Raw genomic sequence first — 18,464 nt, 5'->3', positions numbered from 1 at the left:
AAACATCTCTGAGTCCATCTATCCATTGCTAATTTGCCCATCATTGTATCTAGACTCTCATGGGTGCATAGTTCAAGTTCCAGCTTCTGAACAGGTTGGAACAAGATATATTGTAAAACCATGAGAGATTCCAGTCACATGGTAACTTCAGGCTCTGAGCAGAAGTAGAATGGTCAGAAATCTGTCCCTGTGACATTTTTAGCCCAACTTGGAAGACTCAAGTTGTTTGGAAAAATCAGAAAACAGAAGCAGGTTTTAGCAATTAAAGAACAGGTCTGGGCTCGATGTCGGGTCTAATCTTTATTCTTTCAAAGATTTGTAGTCTGTGACCTTGAGCAAATCACTTGTGGACAGAACTTTCACACTGGGATATCTAAATTTCTGCACATGAATCCACATTTAAATGAGCGGCCTGATTTTCAAAGGTGCGAACTCAGTGTCCGCAGCTCCTACTCAGGTCAATGGGAGCCACTGGCACTTAATTAAATGAAGCTTTCAAAAGAAGATGCAAGCTCTTCACATGGCACCATAATGTGAACAGTCAAAAATGCAGACAGTGGTCCGAATAATATAAAAACTGAGTGTGTTATTAGTCCTGTCAATTTAGCCAAGAATGTTATGGCATGTGTGTCACTAAGAGAGACAGAAGCTATTATTGAAATGAGATTAGAATCGTTTTGGAACATCAACAGCGGCATTATAGTTGGTAACATTTCCATCTAAAATAGATGACGTTGATGCTATACAATCAACAGTGCCACTGGGAATAGGATACAGAACAGAAGACTAGATTGCTTTACTCTGTATTGATTTTCTCTTACTAGTTTTTGATTAACTGTCAAATCAATTAGCTTTCCCCACCCAAACACAATATAAGTTTGCTATATTTTTCCATCTCCTTGCATCCCCTCTGTTCAATAAGAAACAAACCAGAGAAACCCAGACCCAATGGCTCAAACTGTTTTCTGAAAGGGGGTATTACTGAGGAAGTAAGCCTACACTGATAGCCTGTGTCTCTTCATAGTGCTGGAGTCCAGCCATGTTTCTACTGAATCAGGTTCTGAAGCTGTCTGAGACACTCAGAGACCTGATTATAGCCTTCCTGAAACGTCCTTTTAAAATGAAATACATGGCATTTCAGGGTGACATAATGTTGTTTCAACTCAGGACAGGCAAGTGTGTCTAGAGGTTCTCAACCACCCTAGCCTTCCATTGTTGCAGGGAACGGAGTCTCAGCTATCCATCTATTTTGGGTATTTCTATGGCTCCGTTACTAAAGTAACTGAACACCTCAGAATCTTTAATGTGTTTATCCTCACAGACCTCCTTGTGAAGTAAGGAATTGCTATTATGTGAGGATGCAGCACAGAGATGCTGATGTGTCTTGCCCAACATCACATCAGAAGTCTGTGGTGGTGAAGAAAACATCTTTGATTTCACAGCTCCCAGGAAACCTAACAGTGGGGCTGTCCTTCCTTTTGTACACTTTCATCTCTGTTAGAGGGGAGGATGGTGTGAAAAAGAGGGTCTCAGTTTGGAAAAAAGTTGAGAACCCTTGTGATAAACAAACAGATTCCGTGGCACTAACCACAGCTTTCTCACCGACTAGCTGTATGACCTTATAGATGTCACTGGATCACTCCTACCTCAAAGGAGTGTGAGGACCCTTAAATATTGGCCTGGTCCTACAAATCTTTGGCACACAGAAGTCCCCAAAGGAAGATCTGTTTATGGAGTTTGTGGGATCAGCCATTTAATTTTACCAAGTGCTTTGAGAGCCTCGGATGAAGGGTACTGTAGAAGTGCTAGATATGTAGGCCAGATCTACACTAGAAGCTTTTGCCACAATAGCATTGTCAGTCAGAGAGTGATTTTTATTTTTATTTTTTTGCTGACATTTCTATATGGGCTAAAGCCCTAGTTTAGATACAGTTATAATGGCATAAAAGTGCTTTTGCTGGTATAGCTTATTTTGCTTGGGAAACCAGTATAATAATAAATAAAAATAATACCACTTAGCTCTTATATAGCACATTTTACTCAGTAGATATCAAAGCACTTTACCAAGGAAGGTCAGTATCGTCATACCAATCTGTTTTACATATGGGGAAACTGAGGCACATAGTGACTTACCGATGGTTACCCAGCAGGCCAAGGAAAGAAACAGGAACAGAATCCAGTTCTCTGGAGTCCCACTCCAGTGCCCTATCCCCTGCCTCTGTCTATGGCCTACACCAGCAAATCTTTCTCGGGCAGACTTAGCCTCAGACTTCTGCCCTTTCTTTGCTAATCTCCATTGCTGTCAATTAGCCTATGAACAGGGTATGTCAACATAGGTGGTCAGTTTCAGGACCTCTTTTATTAATACTATGAGGAGACTTACATTTTCAAAACTGTCTATCAAAGCTGACTTCACATATGCAGCATTTTCACCACTGCCTCTAGCCCAGGGGTCAGCAACCTTACAGAAGTGCTGTGCCGAATCTTCATTTATTCACTCAAATTTAAGGTTTTGTGTGCCAGTCATACATTTACCGTTTTTAGAAGGTCTCTTTCTATAAGTCTATAATATATAACTAAACTATTGTGGTATGTAAAGTAAATAAGGCTTTTACAATGTTTAAGAAGCTTCATTTAAAATTAAATTAAAATGCAGAGCTTCCCGGACTAACGGCCAGGACCCGGGCAGTGTGAGTGCCACTGAAAATTAGCTCACGTGCCACTTTCGGCACACATGCCATAGGTTGCCTACCCCTGCTCTAGATATTTTTGCTGCTGACTTCCAGTTTCTTTTCTTGGTTATGTTCTAGGCTATCTGCATGACATTCACCCCATGTGCAGAGAGCCATCACTGGGTCTAAGCACCACATAAGCCCTAATTCACCCTCACAGCACTGACATTAACCCAGCTCTCCTGACAACGCCAAAACTGCGATCAAAAGGCATTTTGTTTACAGAGACAGGACTGAGCAGGAAAGTTCAAACTCAGGACTGAATCCAGATCTGAACTTATGAAAAAGTTCAGAAGTTTTTGGATCTTGTATTTTGTTTCAGCTCATTTCTCTCTCTCTATCTTTCTCTCCTTTTAAAAAACATAAAGTTGTGATTAGTTTTGGACACTGTACTATCCAAAATACCTATCTAAAACCTTAGGCCAGATACATTGGACAATATATATTAGTTCTATAGTATATGCATGCTCCACCTGAGCTCAGGGCCCCTTTGTGTTAGCATGTATGCACCCATAGCAAGAGACAGCCCGTGCTGCAAAGTTCTGATCATCTAAATAGAGATGGCAAAAGGTGGAGGGTGAAACACAGGTGAAGTGGCTTGCCCAAAATCGTACAGCAGAGCTGAGAATAGATTCCAGGTCCCCTGATGCCCACTCCAACGCACTATGCACTAGAAGCACTCTCTCAACAGACTATGATGATGAATGGCTTAGAATTACAAGCAATAAACAAACTCTAATAACAAATGCACGTAAAGTTCCACAAAAATAAGATGAACAAAACTAATTAAAATATTTCATTTTTTTATCCACTCTCTAGTGATTCCTGGTCTCAGAAAGGGGAGGGGAGAGGGAATCTTCATCTGTCAAAGTGAAATCTGCCCCAGTGTTAGGTGTGGGGAGGCACAGTCGAATCAGCTGCTGCTACCAAACAGCCAGCCAAGATTCTCATTTGTTTTGGCTAGCACTGAAGAATCAGCTTTGGCATCTTTGAGAACAAAATGGTGCATGGGAACAAATCCAAGCTACAAAAGATAAGCAGCCCTAAGAGTCGCAACAGATTATTTGTCTGGTAAAACAGAAGGAGAATTCTATTGAGAAACTTGCAGGATTCTGGTCCAGTCCTGCTAAAATAAGTTGTGCTTGTTTAATGTCATATGATAGCCTCTTGGGCTGTTCAACAAGCATTCAACTGCAGCTCTTTCTGGTGAATAATGAATTGCTGTTGCAAAAAAGATCTGTGAAGAAGAGTGCTTTTTGCAAAGTGGGAGGCATCCATTCCACATAGCAGCTTTTGCTAGTGATACAGAAATCTGAGAACATGAGTATTTAAATATTCAAGTAGCATAGAAAAAAAGTAAGTAATAAATGCGCTCTCCTGTAAATGGCTTGGCCACAGACTTCTCTGACTTTGGACAAACCAGGTAACCTCTCTATGCCTCAAGCTTTCCAAATTCAAACCAAACTGTGGATAGTATTACCGTACCAACCTACCTCACAAACAAGTTACATCAGGGATGACTTTGGCCCCTTATCGCTACTTATTCTTCATAACTACAGGCCAAAGACTAAGGTCCAACAGCCAAACAGCGTTCAACCCCAGACAGAAGAGAGCCCAATGGGAATCTGCCAGAGTAACAACTGAGTATCCAAACTTAGTAAAGTCTGAGTAAGGACTCTTATAATTCTCTCTCCAATGACTTCAATTGAGCTCTGGTGATTTATATTAGCTGAGACTCTAGCTTCTCTGCTTCCATGCTTCCTAAGCAGAACTGTGTGACCCTTTCCTTACCAAATCCCAAACCACCATAAATTTGATGGTTGGCACCATTTGACTCCAAACCTGGCAAAATGTGGTGAATTTTGCTGTGAAGTTTAGGTTCATTCAAACCTGAATTTGAACCAGGAAGTGAAGCACCGAGGATAGATCTCAAAGTCAACCATGCAAAATTAACCTCCAGTCTGAAATGACTGAACTTATATATATTATATCTGAGGCTGAAAAGGCAATGCGACAGCTGTACTTGAAATTACTCCACAGGAAACATCCCAGTTCAAGGATCCAACTCTGCTGCTGGTACTCATGCACAACTCTCATACGAGTCCGCAGAACTGGGTACGATCTAGCTGGGCCAGCCCTGCACCTATTCTACAATAGAGTCAGCAGAAGTTCCATGCACAGAGCGCACATGGAATTGGGCACACCCTAAAATGTGTCCAAAAACATCACAACTCTTCTTTTTGCTCAGCATGATTTAATAGTATACAGCTCTGAAACAACAAATCAGGATTTGGAGGCCTGAATGATAAACAGCTCTGTGGCCAAAGGGAATTTTTAAAATATTCTTAATCTCCATTGATTTACTGGCATTACATTCCTTCTGACTATAACATATTTTAACAGCATGATACAAACTGCAGTAGGGGCTAATTGCCATAGCAAATGTTATGTTATACTTCAGTGCATTTGGAGAGCAGTCTGAACCCTCATAACGGGGTAATCAATACGGATTTTGTCATAAAATCAGCCAAATTCATACAGTTGCTTTCAGACACACAGGGCCAGATCCTCAGCTGCTGTAAACTTCCATAGCTCCACTGAACGCAACAGAACTGGGATGATTTACACCAGGGAAGCACATGCCCTATAGCTAGGGTTTGAAACTGGACAGTGTTCAGCATGTTCAGTTTCCAATGAACTGGTGGGTGGCAGGGGTTGCTCTGAACTTTGTAAGACTGGGCCTCTTGGGCAAAACTTGCTGCTTTCCATACTGTATTATTAGTGGATGGACAACTTGCCAATATGATCAACTGTTTGGGATTTTTAAAACTTGTAGTCATGGTCTTAAAGCAAACTGAAAACCCTTTGGACTCGACCAAATTTGACTTGCTGCAATTCCATCAGGCCGTTTTGAATTTGTTTAACTTGCAGTCACGACCTAAAGCTAATTTAAACCACATTGTTAGTTCAGCTGAACCTGCCTCTGGTTCACTCCCATGACTTGCCAGAGTGAGATGGGGACTGGAAGCCTGATTTCCCAACCTGGCCATGTTCACAGACATTTCAGGCTAATTTCTATTAAAATAAGAAACAACAACAACACTGGCTAGTTTTTAAAAAGCCCACAACAGAACTAAACGGTACCATTGCACCTGATGACATCTACATGAGCTCTGAGATCAGGTGCTTGGCTTTACAGAGGCCTGTTTGCCCTGTTCAACATAACTGTTTAATTTTGCTGATGCTACTTGGTTTCTAATCTGCACTTCCCCAGGCTGTGAAAGAAAATCACACCTTTCTGAAATGCCAGGGAAAATCTTTCTAACCACCTCATCTTTTCAGACCTAAAATGCCACTTTAAAATGGAAATCAAGGGCCTGACACCAATTTCCCTTACACCATGGTACCTTTATTGGCTTCAGTACAGTTATTCCTGACTTACAACAATTCAAGTGAGCTCATGTTCAAGCACAAAAAAACAGAAGGCAGATGAAATTCAGAGTCAGTACAGCAGCTTTGGCATCCAACAATGGGTGAAATCCTGGCCCCACTGAAGTGAATGGCCAAACTCCCATTGACTTTACTGGGGCCAGGATTCTACCCAAAATGTACTGACACAAAAGGACATCTAGCTGATGCATGAAGTTTGTAAAATACAAACAAGAGATGTTTGTTACTAGGATATTTGTCAAAATCATCATAGACCTGTTCATGCAACTCATGATCCAGATCCTCAGTGGACATAGCTTCACTGAATTCAGTGGCGCTCTTCCCATCTACACAACATGAAGATTCTCAGAAACAGCGTGGAAATTCAAAATTTGGAAAATATCAACTAGTTTTAAAGGAGGCTGAAAACAAAACAAATTGTTTGGAAAAAAAAGTGAAAAATTCCTTCTCTTCTTCATCAGATTTTGAAAACTCAATGAAAAAAGTCACCCAAAATTTGAAATTTGGAAAATTAGGACCAGCTCTACTTCTAATGGCCTTCAGACCTCAGCTCCAATGGGAAGAGGAGTGGGAAACTATCACCAGGGATATGTACGAGACCCCTACATTGCAAGACATCTGTGTAAAGAATCCCCCAAATTCATTCTATAAAACCAAGCTTACATTAGGATTCAAGATGCAAAATAAAGAGCAGTTATTTAGCTATCAATGGTATCACGTGGTATAAACAATACTAGATGCTCTATACACTGATATTCTTGGCCAGATGCAGAAGGATAAAGAAACTTCCACCTACCTGGCATTATCTGCAGGTAGATGCATTCCTCTGAGTTTCCTTGCAGCTGCTGGAAGGATTAGCTGATCGCAGTCCATCCTGTTTTCTATGTCTCTGTTTGACCAAGTTAAAGTGACTCTTGTAAGCCTCAGTGGCCCTGGTTCTCTGCTCGTAGCAGGTAAGTCACTGAAGTCTATCCAGCTACCCTACTGTAAAGGTGGTCTATGTGTGAGGAGAATCAGACCCATTGTTTGTAATGGTAAATCGCTGGTGATTCACTTTTGTATCATCATCAGCAAAGAGGCTGCAGATCCAGCAGGGGTTATAGCAACAAACTGGGGAAGTCCCCCTTTCGAATTTCTGCAGAGGGTTTCTCTTATTTTCTAGTCTTCTTGACCTTGCTCATAGTTCAATAACTGATATTGTTCAGACTAAGACATAACAATTCCATTAAAACCAGTTATTAACCTGGGCCTGCCTTCTTAGTGGGAAACACACAAGCTATACTGTGGGAGACCTTCATTTTGTAGGCAACTGCAATGTAAATACCAGTATGGCCCTTAAAAATAAGGAGAGATGGGAAGCAAGCTTATTAGGTTGAGATTTTGCTCTCAAGCAGAGCCCTAGGCAAGAGATGGAGCATGTGCAGCAGCAGCACCTGAAGGAGCCTCAGGAGGGATTTTGCCTCAGACACACCCCTCTGAGGGACAGTGCCTCTGTATTAGCAGCCCTTTACCATACTTGTTCTCTAGCATCCAGCAGGTGCATATGGGTGGAGGCGGAGCCATGGTTCTGCATAGTCGCAGCCCTACTCACTTGCTCAAGGGAGGAAGAGCCCTTCTGTTGCACTGAGATGCCGAATGCAAAATCCAGGTAACCCTAACCAACGCAAAGGTGGTGGGGGAATCTTTCCTCCTCACTACAGTCGCGTTAGGGCTAATCACAACCTAGCCTTTAGTTAGCCACACAACGGAGAGGCTAGCCAATAAAATATCCGTGTGCACAAAGTTCAGGGATTTGACTCCACTTAAGATAAGACCCTCCAAGGTATTTAGGCACTTAGCCCCCATTGATTTCAGCAAGGCCGGCCCTAGACCAAATGGCATCCCAGGCAAGGAACGTCTTCAGTTCCCCCCGCCACACACACACACAATTGCACAATAAAACAAGTTTCACAGTATCACAGCTGGGCTCTCACTTCACTTCATTTCATTGTTATATCTCAGTGACTGACTGGCGACACCTTACCCCTTATACACCTGCGAGGGCCTGGCTGACAACATTCTAGAAGGTTCAAGGAAAAGGTAGTTCTCAAAGTCTGGAGGGTTCCATGAGATTGTACAAAAGGTCCAGAACATTCTAGGAGGCTAGTGAAAAATGAATCCACATACCGAATACCTGAAACATTTTACTACAAACCTTCTTTTCCTTTTGTCACTAACAACAAAACAGCACCCCGAGTCTGGCACCCTCCATGCCCAGCACCCAGGGCGGTCATCTGGGTCATCTAACCCTAAATACAGCCGTGGATTTCAGTTAGAGTTAGGTACCTAAATACTTTTGAGAATCTGGGCCATAGGAGCCTAAATCACATAAGCATTTTGAAAATTTTACCCCAAGTCTTGAGTTTGAAGGTGGCCACTGAGAGTGTCTGAAATGGATATTCCATTAACACTATGCTATATGCACTGGCAATATATGCTTAATTTTTGCAAATATACTTTTTTCCTCACATCACCTTAAAAAGGCCAACTGACGACTGCAGGATGACGACGCTTTTCAAGTAAGAGACATACATTTATCTTTCTCATTGACTTAATGTGCTGGGTTTAGATGCCGCCATGCAGGAGGAAAAGATTGCTGGCATTTCTATTAGATAAAATCCCATCATTCCAGGGGTTTAGCATTCAGGCATTTCAAATTACATCAGCTGAATCTTGATTTCAATTAGAAAAGCCAAATTTTCTTTAGCTAAGGAACGACAAAGGGTGGGAGAGGAAAAGGAAATAACAAAGGCAGGAAATAGATACTAGTGGGGATTGGGACTTTTCTGAGCTGAAGCCTGGCCTAAAATACAATAACTTGCTCTTTTAAATAATTTCTTCAGGCAGTTTCTGCAAAATCTAGAAGAAACTCTAGTTAACAGCATTTAAAGGGTGTTAGTTTCAAAAGCATTCCTGTGTTAGCCTACCTTTGCTCCCAACAAAGTCAATTTCAGTGGAAGTTAGAGAAATGTTCAGTTCTTTCAAAAATGCCACCCAAAATGTCTGACTGTTTAAGAACCTGATCTGGCCAGGTGCCTGCAGCTCTCATTTACTTCAGCTATAGAGAGGGAGCTAAATATTACTGTCCCTGTTTTACAGATCTGAGAGTGAGGTGCAGAGTTTGAAATAACCTGCCCCAATGAGCAGGGCCTAACTTACTCAAGATGCAGACTCCCAATGCCCAGTCTTCCACTCAATCCACTTGACGGTGCTGTCTCTGTGTAGTGACAGATGAACAGAGCAATATTTCAGATCTGATACATATTCAGTGCTGGAAAGCTAAGCTCAGTGCAAACTCCCTTTCTCCCGCAACCAGGATCTGATCTTTCAAAGTGCCTATTGCCCAATACTCCTATAGTCATAGCTATAGACCCCATTGTAGTCAATGGCAGTGGAGGGCAATTAGTCCCTTCTCTTCCTGTTTACATAGCACTATCCTTATTATGGGGGTGACAGCTTGTGCTTTTAGTGATCATTTCAACAAGGAAGACAAAACAGGGTAATGCGTAGGGGAAAGGACCCCAGTTCCAGCTAACATGGAACTAGGAATAAAGTTGCACTTATCAGGGTTCCCTAAAATAACAAACCACAACAGTCCTGTGACTTCTGCCTGGCTGCAGCTTTTCACACGCAGCAGCAACATACCATGTGTTTCATAATAAGAGAGAGTGCGATCAGGCCGTCGTGTAATGCACACCAACGGAATGAGCGTAGGGAGAGGGGCTGAAAGGAACTAGCATGTAATAGGGCTTGGGAAATGCTGAGGGAAGAACTGGGTGATGGAAGGGAAGGCTGTGTGTCAGGGAGGCCAAGAGCAAGCAAAAAGGGGGAGTGAGTTAGGAAGATGGGCACTTTTGTTTTATAGCCTCCCTCTCATCCTGGCTAGGATCATGCTGGCAAAAAAATGTGGTGTATTGTGTTAAAATTGCAAACTTCCCTTTAAATCCTAAGGGATTTCCTTGTCCTGCCCAAAGCCAGCCTTCAACAAAGTAGGGTGGGTTGTGCCTCTCTGTTTTGGGGAGGAGGGTCTTGTGTTAGCATTGTGAGTTCTCAAAAATAAAGTAGCATTATTGTGTAATCTTCCACCAAGGGTATTTTATTTTTGTCTCTAATTTCTGCACATGCCATGAACATAACAAAAAGGAGTGAAGTGCTGGCACCAGTTACCATGTGCATGGACACCCCCCACACACAACCCCAACCTTTAAAAGGAACCTGCCATTCAGGCAAAGTTAAAAAATAAGTTTGTGGAACTTACTTCTCCACAACTCAGTTGGTGTCACAGAAAGGGACCATGCAATGGTGACACTATGATCCTAGTATCATTACTGGAGGTTTTGTAAAGGGACCATTCTATGAACCAGAAACACACACGACTCAGAGTGCTGCAGGCTGGGAACGTGCTGCAGGCTGGGATCATGCTGCATGCTAAACAACAGAGAGTGGGGAAAAAACACTCATTGAACAGGAAGTCATGGGGGTTGGAGCTTGGGTCCTACCCATAATACTCTAAGTAAACCAGTTAACCCCTTGATGGCCTGAGAGGCCAAGAACATTTTTTCCCCATGACCTTTAAACACAAATTTCATTCGGGGGCTAATTTGACATCTGCCCAATTTGTACTTTGGAGGGCTTTGTTTGTTCATTTGAGCAAACATGGGTTTTGAAAGAAAGGTTTGGAAATTGCACAGATTCATCTGCCGCCATGTGAAATTCACCCACATGGACTTTTGTAGTTTTCACACAAAAGCAGGAGTCTTTTCAGGTGGAAGCCATAATTGTTGAGCAAACACTGTGAAATCTTTACATGAAACAAAAATGTGGAACCCCCAAATTCTAAGGTTTATCCTGGCTCTGCTACCAATATACTGCGTGGCCCTGAGTGAGTCATGTCCCTTTCTATGCCGCTGTTTCCCCTCTCACCCTTTGTCTGCGTTCTCTATTTAGACTAAGCTGTTTGAGTCAGGGATTGTCCCTTACTATGTTTGTATACAGTGCCTAGTACAATGGATCTCCCATCTTAGTTGCTAGAGGCTACTGAAATAACTAGTGATAATTGCGATCATCTTCATACCCTTGGGTAGGACCAGTGCAGGAGATCAATATATACCTGATTATATTTTCTTATTAATAAAAAAATCAAATAAATTAATAATGACAATATATAATTGTTACCGCTAACCCTAAAGTAGCATGCTGAAAAAGCAGTACTTTATTCCCATCCCTTTACACCTTTTTAAATAGGAGACTCAGGCCCCATAAAAATAAAGTTGATGCATTTGTTACAGCTTGTGGGCCAGATCCTTGGCTGGAGCAAAGCAGCATCGCTCCATTGACTTGAATGAATGGAGCTACGCTGATTTGCACCAGCTGAGGCTCTAGGGCTTTGTTTGAAAGGACCCTCCCCACTGATTTCCTCTATGGTCATCTAAAATCTGGTTAAAAACAAACTAAAAAAAAGAGTCAAGTGTCACTTTAGCAATAAAGTATTTTTTAAAAAAAATATATTTAAATCCTGTGTTTTCACCTGACAGGCTTTCTTCTTGGTGCTTTCACTTTTGGGATATGTAATAGCGGAAGGAGCACTTAAAGGCCAGGCAGACTACAAAGCCATTTATTCCAAAGCCCAGCATTTTACTAACAAAAGGAACACATGAAACCCCCATATAAATGGTGTGGAGCATTTTCTTAAAATCAATCAGCCTCTATTATTTGGTTTAAGCCCAGATCTCATTGTCTACGTCTTCCTCCAAAGGCTGATTTCTGCCAGGTAGAAAATTACGTTTCCTTTACTTTTCTTCCCTACACAATCTTTCAGCATCTCTGCACAGTTGTTCGGTGTGGGAAACCGACTTCCTGTCTCAATAAACAAATGCACACAAGGCTTTTTTGGCCACATAATGGGGTCTTTTTTTTTTTTAATTTTATACAAAAATCATTCCACACTTAACACATCAATGAAGGCACTTAAGCTCTACTGCATCTGAATTAAAGGGGGAATTGTGTGATCAAAGAGTGTGAAAGAACCACACATGGAGTTGTTCAGACATTTTACTGTTGTTACATTAGATACATAACAAACCCAATAAATATGCTTATCCTAGTAGCCAGTTTCATTATCTCATACGCTTCTGTTTACGAGCATTTCCTTAATACATCTCTTTTTTCTATGATTTACAGTCATTTTTTTCTGTACAGGCTATTTGGGGTTTAAAAAAACAAAGAAGAAAAAAACTATGGGCATACGTAGGTGAAAATGACTTCTCTGGGTTTTTCATTCAATGCTTCAGCTGAGCTATGGGTTTATAGGCACAATAAGCACAGTAGCCTCAGCAAGCGTGATGCTATACAAGAATTCTAGGGTGGGGAAAGTTCGAACTGTCTTGTGAAACTGCCAATAATTAATTGGCATGATTAGAGGCAACTTTTGGCACTGTTCACCTCATTAACCAAAAATGGGCAGATGAAGATTTCACATCATTTTCTTGATGCTTATTATACCAGTGTACCACTCTTATAGGCAACGGATTGACATCAGCATAACTTAGATCAGAACCTAGCCCCTTTTTAATTTGATATACAAGTGACCAATTCTCCCTCCCACCACAGCTGTTGTATGGTTTGAGTTTCAGAATTGCTTAGTAACTTTGACTTTAATTGGTCAATCGGTCTGATCTCACAGGTGCTCCAGCTAGATATTCACAAAGGGCCCTAACTCCACCCTTAGACAAAACTTCAGCTGACTTCATTGGACATTTTACCTGCCTAACAACTGGGTGCCTGCCTGATCATGTTAGTCATGTGAGAAGACCCTATTTATGCAAATAACACCAATAGGATTCCTGCTGAAACTGCGTGTGGCAATAGGGGCAGTGCCTTTAAGGGCTGAGCTTCCCCAGGCAGTGTGGCTGAGGTGCTGTGAAGCTATTGTTGTGGTACGTAGCCAGCTGGAACCAGACACAGAATGAAACAGATCTCTTGCAAGCACCTTATGCACTGAGTGAACACTGAACTGTGGGTGCTCAGAACCTCTTGGGATTTGGCCTATAATGAACAATAAATCTAAAGCCTTCCCAAGCCCTTCAGGGTAAATTCTCTCTCAATAAATCACACGTGCTTTTAATAACACATGTTAATTAACAGGTATTTTTAAAGGCAAAATAAAAAAAAATGTGAAGTCAGTGTTTTTCTAGACATGCAAGAGGTGAGCTCTGATCCTGCATTCATTGCAATCAATAGGGACTTTGCCATGAGCGCAGAATTTCTTTTGAGAAATCTGTTTATTCCACAGAATGCCCCCTTTTTCTTGAACTGGAAGGAGAAGTTATTCTGCCCTGAGGGGTGGGCAATGTCAAAATCCATCTGTGCTGTAACTATTCTGCTGTTGTACTTGTGTGTGGCAGGAGCAGTGGGGAAAGCATACCTGTAATCCAGAAGAAAGGTATTTATTGTTCCATGTATTTTCCATTGTAAAATATCAAGCGTTTGTAATAAGCTCTGGGTTTTGTTTTGTTTTGTTTTGTTTTTTTTTGCTTGGGACACTGATTTGATAGTGGATTTTAATTCTCATTCACAAAATCTGAACTTGATCATGGGCCAAGTCCTGATGTCCTTGCTCAGACTAAATTCCCACTGAAATCAATGGGAGTTTTGCTTAAGTAAATTATAGGTAAGGACTTTGGATTTTGATCCTATTTTTTTTACAGCCTTGATACTGCAGCACACTTCACGTGGAAGGATTCCTGCAGCCATGCACTGGAGATCAATGGGGCTTATGTTGGTACATGAATCCCATCCCCCTTCCTTGCAGATAGATTATAAATGCTATAAGGCAGGAACTGTCTTTTACTTTATGTCTATATTATGCATATTGCAAGGGGGCTGTAATCTGTAGATGCTACTTTAATATAAATAAAATTTAAATGGCCAAGCCCAAAAACAAGACCAAGGAGATTTGTGAAGGTAAACAAAACATAGTTTTATTGTTTTATATTTCAATAATACAAAAAAATCTTGCAAAACAATTAACTTCTGATGTTACAGAAACATACATCTATATTGCAAGAATATCCAATACTCTGATCATCAGATGGGCCTCAACTTGGTCTCCTATTTAGCATCAGCAGTGATGCAAGCACAAATAATTGTGGACTCTAGTCCTTGGATGTAATTCTGTAGATACATTTTATAGTCCCTAGATGTCTAATTATCTGATACCATAGACTGCCAGCTCTCTTGATCTTATCTTGAGTCTGACAATATTTGGTGTTTTTCTTGAAATCCAGCTCCTGGAATCATGTAATTATGTGACAATCTCAGCTTTTATTTTTTTAAAAAGGTTCCTAGCCCTTATGGTTGCAGAGTAAAGGTTGAAAATGTGACCCAACTGTAACCTAAATATTCTAAAACTGTAAGGCAAATAAAGCAAATCCAAAATGCATATTTTTTAAAAAAAATCTCATGACTTAAGATAATCTCACAATTTTGGAGGCCTGAGGTTGGCAATAATGCATAGACATCTTAGTTGTACAAAGTGCACTTGCAGGTATCTGTGAGGGCAAAAGTACAGGAGCAAAAGCAGTAGCCCACTATGTCCTCAAAATTAAAACTGCAGACAGGACGAAACAAGGGCATTTACAACAGCAGTTATGGCTACTCTTTCTTTGGGTTGCATAGAGAAACATTTATCAATAATAGAACTGGTCAAAAAACATACCAAACTTTAGTTGACTTTTTTTCCAGATTTTTTTTCATTTAACTCCAAAATTGCAACAAAAATCTAACATCAGAAAATTTACAGCAGTTGAAGGCTGGGATTTTAAAGTAAGCCTAAAGGAGTTAGATGCTCAGCTCCCATTGGCACCTAACTTCCGAAGGCTATTCTGAAAAATCCCACTCCTAGTCAAGAAAATTTTAAAATAATGCAGAGGTGCTTAATGTAGTCATGTTTAAACAAACAAAAAGAGTATAGAAGGCCTTTTCATTCTCTTGGCTGTTCACTTGTGAAGCCTCCAAGTTCTGTCTCTTGTGTCGCTTTTTATGTAGGAACTTTTTAAAGTAAGAGTATGGGGTGTGGTAGTCCAGCAGCCATTAGGGGTTCTAACCAGCTGGCTCTTCTGATCACACATCTTCTTTTTGGGAGCTAATGGAGTCCCTCTAGGAGGAATCAGATACAGGCTTTTAACACAACAATATAGTGAGAACAGGAATTTGAGGAAAAGATGGAGACGCTCTGAAATCCAGTTGGAATAGCTGCCAAAATGATTTGATGATGATGATCATGAAACAAAAAGGTACTTACTGTTTAACATGTTAGACTGATACCTATAAAACAGAGAGAGAGACCACAACAACCCACTCTGGTACCTCATTAAAATTTTCCAGGTATTTTGTCTGGAAATAGTTTTCCATCTAATTATTAAACTGATTCCTGACCCACGACATTTGGATCTGGCTCCAAACTGTAATGCAAACTTTCCAAACATTTGAGATGTTTAAATGTGGTGGATTGGTTTGCCCCAATATAAAAATAGGGTCCAGTTAATTGTAAATGTTTGAGCATGAATTCAACTGAGCCTTACACCCATCTGTGAGGAATGGTAAAGCAGCAAAAAAAATCAAAACCCATTTTATGCATGTATAAACTTTTAAGGCTCAGGTCAAAAATTTCACACCATCCATTAATCTGTGTGCCTTAATTTTTGTGTACTTGACTTGATAATTACTAGATGTAGTTTTTAAATTTTAAGGGATTTGACTCCAAGGTCACACAATGAGTCACTGACCGATATTGGAATATGCATCCCATTGTATTTCTTAGTGTTTGATGAAATGATAAATACAGACATACATGTATTTATTCAATTTAAACCAGGGGCCCCGCTCTGATGCTGGACAATTTTGGGAAAAAAATAACCCACAGGACTTTGGAACACAAACCTTGCCATACCCAGTCAAACGAATGGTCCATCTCCTGCCATTAGCACTGGCCAACACCAGTTGCTTCAGAGGGAGGAGCAAGAGACTGCCATAATGGAATAACCTTCCCTTAGGGGATGTGTTTTCCTAATGCCAAGCATGCAGGGATTGGTTTAGGGCCTCATGGTTGCAGCATTTAAAACCATTACATATTTGTAGCCCATTTTATTTTATTTAATGGGGAAACATCTACTAAGAATATTCATTCCAGGCCCTAGTCACCTTCCTTTGCCAAAAATTATGATGAGGTAAAATTAATGGATTTGTAATTCATCTCAAACCCAACCAACAGTGACCAAACAGAAAATAAGCAGCACCATCCCTCCTCGCTACTATCCTGCTCAGCTCCCTCCTCCCTTCCCAAAGCTAGGGAGAATCAAGGAGCTTTGCATTGGATTAGAGGTATTTTGAACCAAAGAGTTCCCAATTCAAAGGACCTCACAGAATGCCCTACTAGCAGTTCTCTCTTTGTTAAACCAAGGGCCTGTGCTGACCTCAGCTGTGCAGCATTGCATGTGGGGGAGAGCTGGTCTCTCATCTAGGCTGGGCCTATGTCATTAAAGACTGTGTAGATCAAAATTAAAGCTTTAAACTCTTTGGTAGCTGTGGAGGTTCTTATTATTCATATAATGCATAACCCTTTTGGAATGCTGTTGATCTTTTGTCTCCAGTGATGTCTTGGGGCAATGAGTTCCACAGATTAATTATGCATGGTGTGAAAAAGCCTCTCCTAGGTTTTAACTGAGTTCACCCACCAACAAAATATACACTAATCCCACAAATGCCCTCCTCAAGCAGAAGTCTGAGGTGTGTGGTTTTTTTTTTTGGTTTTTTGTTTTTTTTTTAAGGCTATCATTTCAAACCTGAAGTTCAAAGAACTCAGGCTCTGGTGGATCAGAATTGGAAGTGAGTTGAGGAACTTACACTGACAATGTCCTCCATGGTGGCTGAGGTCAGCTGGGCCATTTTTGCTGACAGTTCCTGGGTTAGTATAGCTGGGGAACCATCAGCAAAAGTGTCCCAGCTGACCTCAGCCACCATGAACAGCCTATAGGAATAGGGTCCCTCAAGCATCCAGGACCCAGCTAAATACCCAGAGAAAGTACTTTGATTAGGAGTAATTATGGAGCCAGTGCTGTCTTTAGGGAACTGGAATGAGATGTGCTCTCTGACTAACACCAACAAACAAGTGGACAGCCACATCTGCATGAGCTGTAGCTGCTTAGTGGTCTTCAAAGTTAACCTCATGCAGAGCCATCAGTGCTATCCAGTCTTCAGGTCACCAAGGCCTGGTATGCACGTCAGAGAGAAATGGCCACTTTCCCCTTACAAAAGAAAGCTAATTCTGGCCACTAATGCAACCTAAGAATCTAGGAGCTATTTGGGATCCAAAACCAGTCCTACATTTACAACTCTTTGGCCTAAGGGGGCTGGTAGCCTACTTACTCAGTGGTAGAGGAGAGATCATTTCTACAATGCCCTTTGCTGTAGATACCCTAAGCCTGCCTGCTTCATCTCTGCCGGGTCTCCACCCAGCTTGTGCTCATATTAAAAAAAATATTTCATTTTATGAAAGTGCTTTGACATCCGGTTAGATTGGAAGTGCTATGTGAATGTGAAATATTATTAATGGGCCAAATTCCAAAGTCCTTCCTGCAGCAAAATTCAATGGATCAATTCTTAAGACCCTGATTGTGAAAACACTTAACTGAGATGAATTGTACTATACTCAGATCAAAATTCTGACACCCCTAACTCACATGACATTTTAATTTCAGACACGCTCCAGGGCACCACTATCACCTCCCATCTCCTTTGAACTTCGGATAAGCTCACATCATGCTATAGTGTTTTAAGTTTACTAACAACAGTCTTCAAATTTTCACTACAGTCGGGGGGGGGGGCAGAATAAATAAATAAACCCGCCCTAACTATTATGCAGAAAGAAAACAAACCAAACAGTTTTTGGTTTTCAAGAGGTGTTTTATTGTGCCGACAGCGGCGGCTGGATTCAGTAAAACTCCATCTGACTCTCATCCAGTGCAACCTCAGCTCAGTCCTCGAAACAGCTTTCCTCACCTGCAAAGTCAATTTTTAGAGGCTTACGAAGGCTTGCATGGGATCGCCACACTGCCAGAACAGGACTGGCTTTTTATTGAATCAGACCCTTATAAAGCATATCTCCAACTGGAACTGTTTTCAGAGATCAAGGCTAACATCAATGCTGGAAGAAGGGCCAAATGTGCTCTCAAAGCTTGGCTTCGG

General features: G+C 41.2%; 1 long non-coding RNA gene across 3 annotated transcripts in view; it reads right to left on the bottom strand.

The window, feature by feature from the left end:
• Positions 1–18,464, bottom strand: part of LOC142047907 (uncharacterized) — a 183,406-nt gene that overhangs the window by 73,923 nt on the left and 91,019 nt on the right. Inside the window, exon 4 of one of the 3 annotated variants that reach the window (XR_012657227.1) lies at positions 15,122–15,377. The exons of the other annotated variants lie outside the window; for them this stretch is intronic. This is a non-coding gene — a long non-coding RNA (uncharacterized LOC142047907). Of the gene's footprint in view, positions 1–15,121; positions 15,378–18,464 lie in introns of those variants that run through there. 3 annotated transcript variants of the gene reach the window in all.

This window comes from Chelonoidis abingdonii, chromosome 18 (assembly GCF_003597395.2).
Source record: "Chelonoidis abingdonii isolate Lonesome George chromosome 18, CheloAbing_2.0, whole genome shotgun sequence".
Classification (NCBI taxonomy): Eukaryota; Metazoa; Chordata; order Testudines; family Testudinidae; genus Chelonoidis; species Chelonoidis abingdonii.
This window is presented reverse-complemented; position numbering and strand designations above follow the sequence as displayed.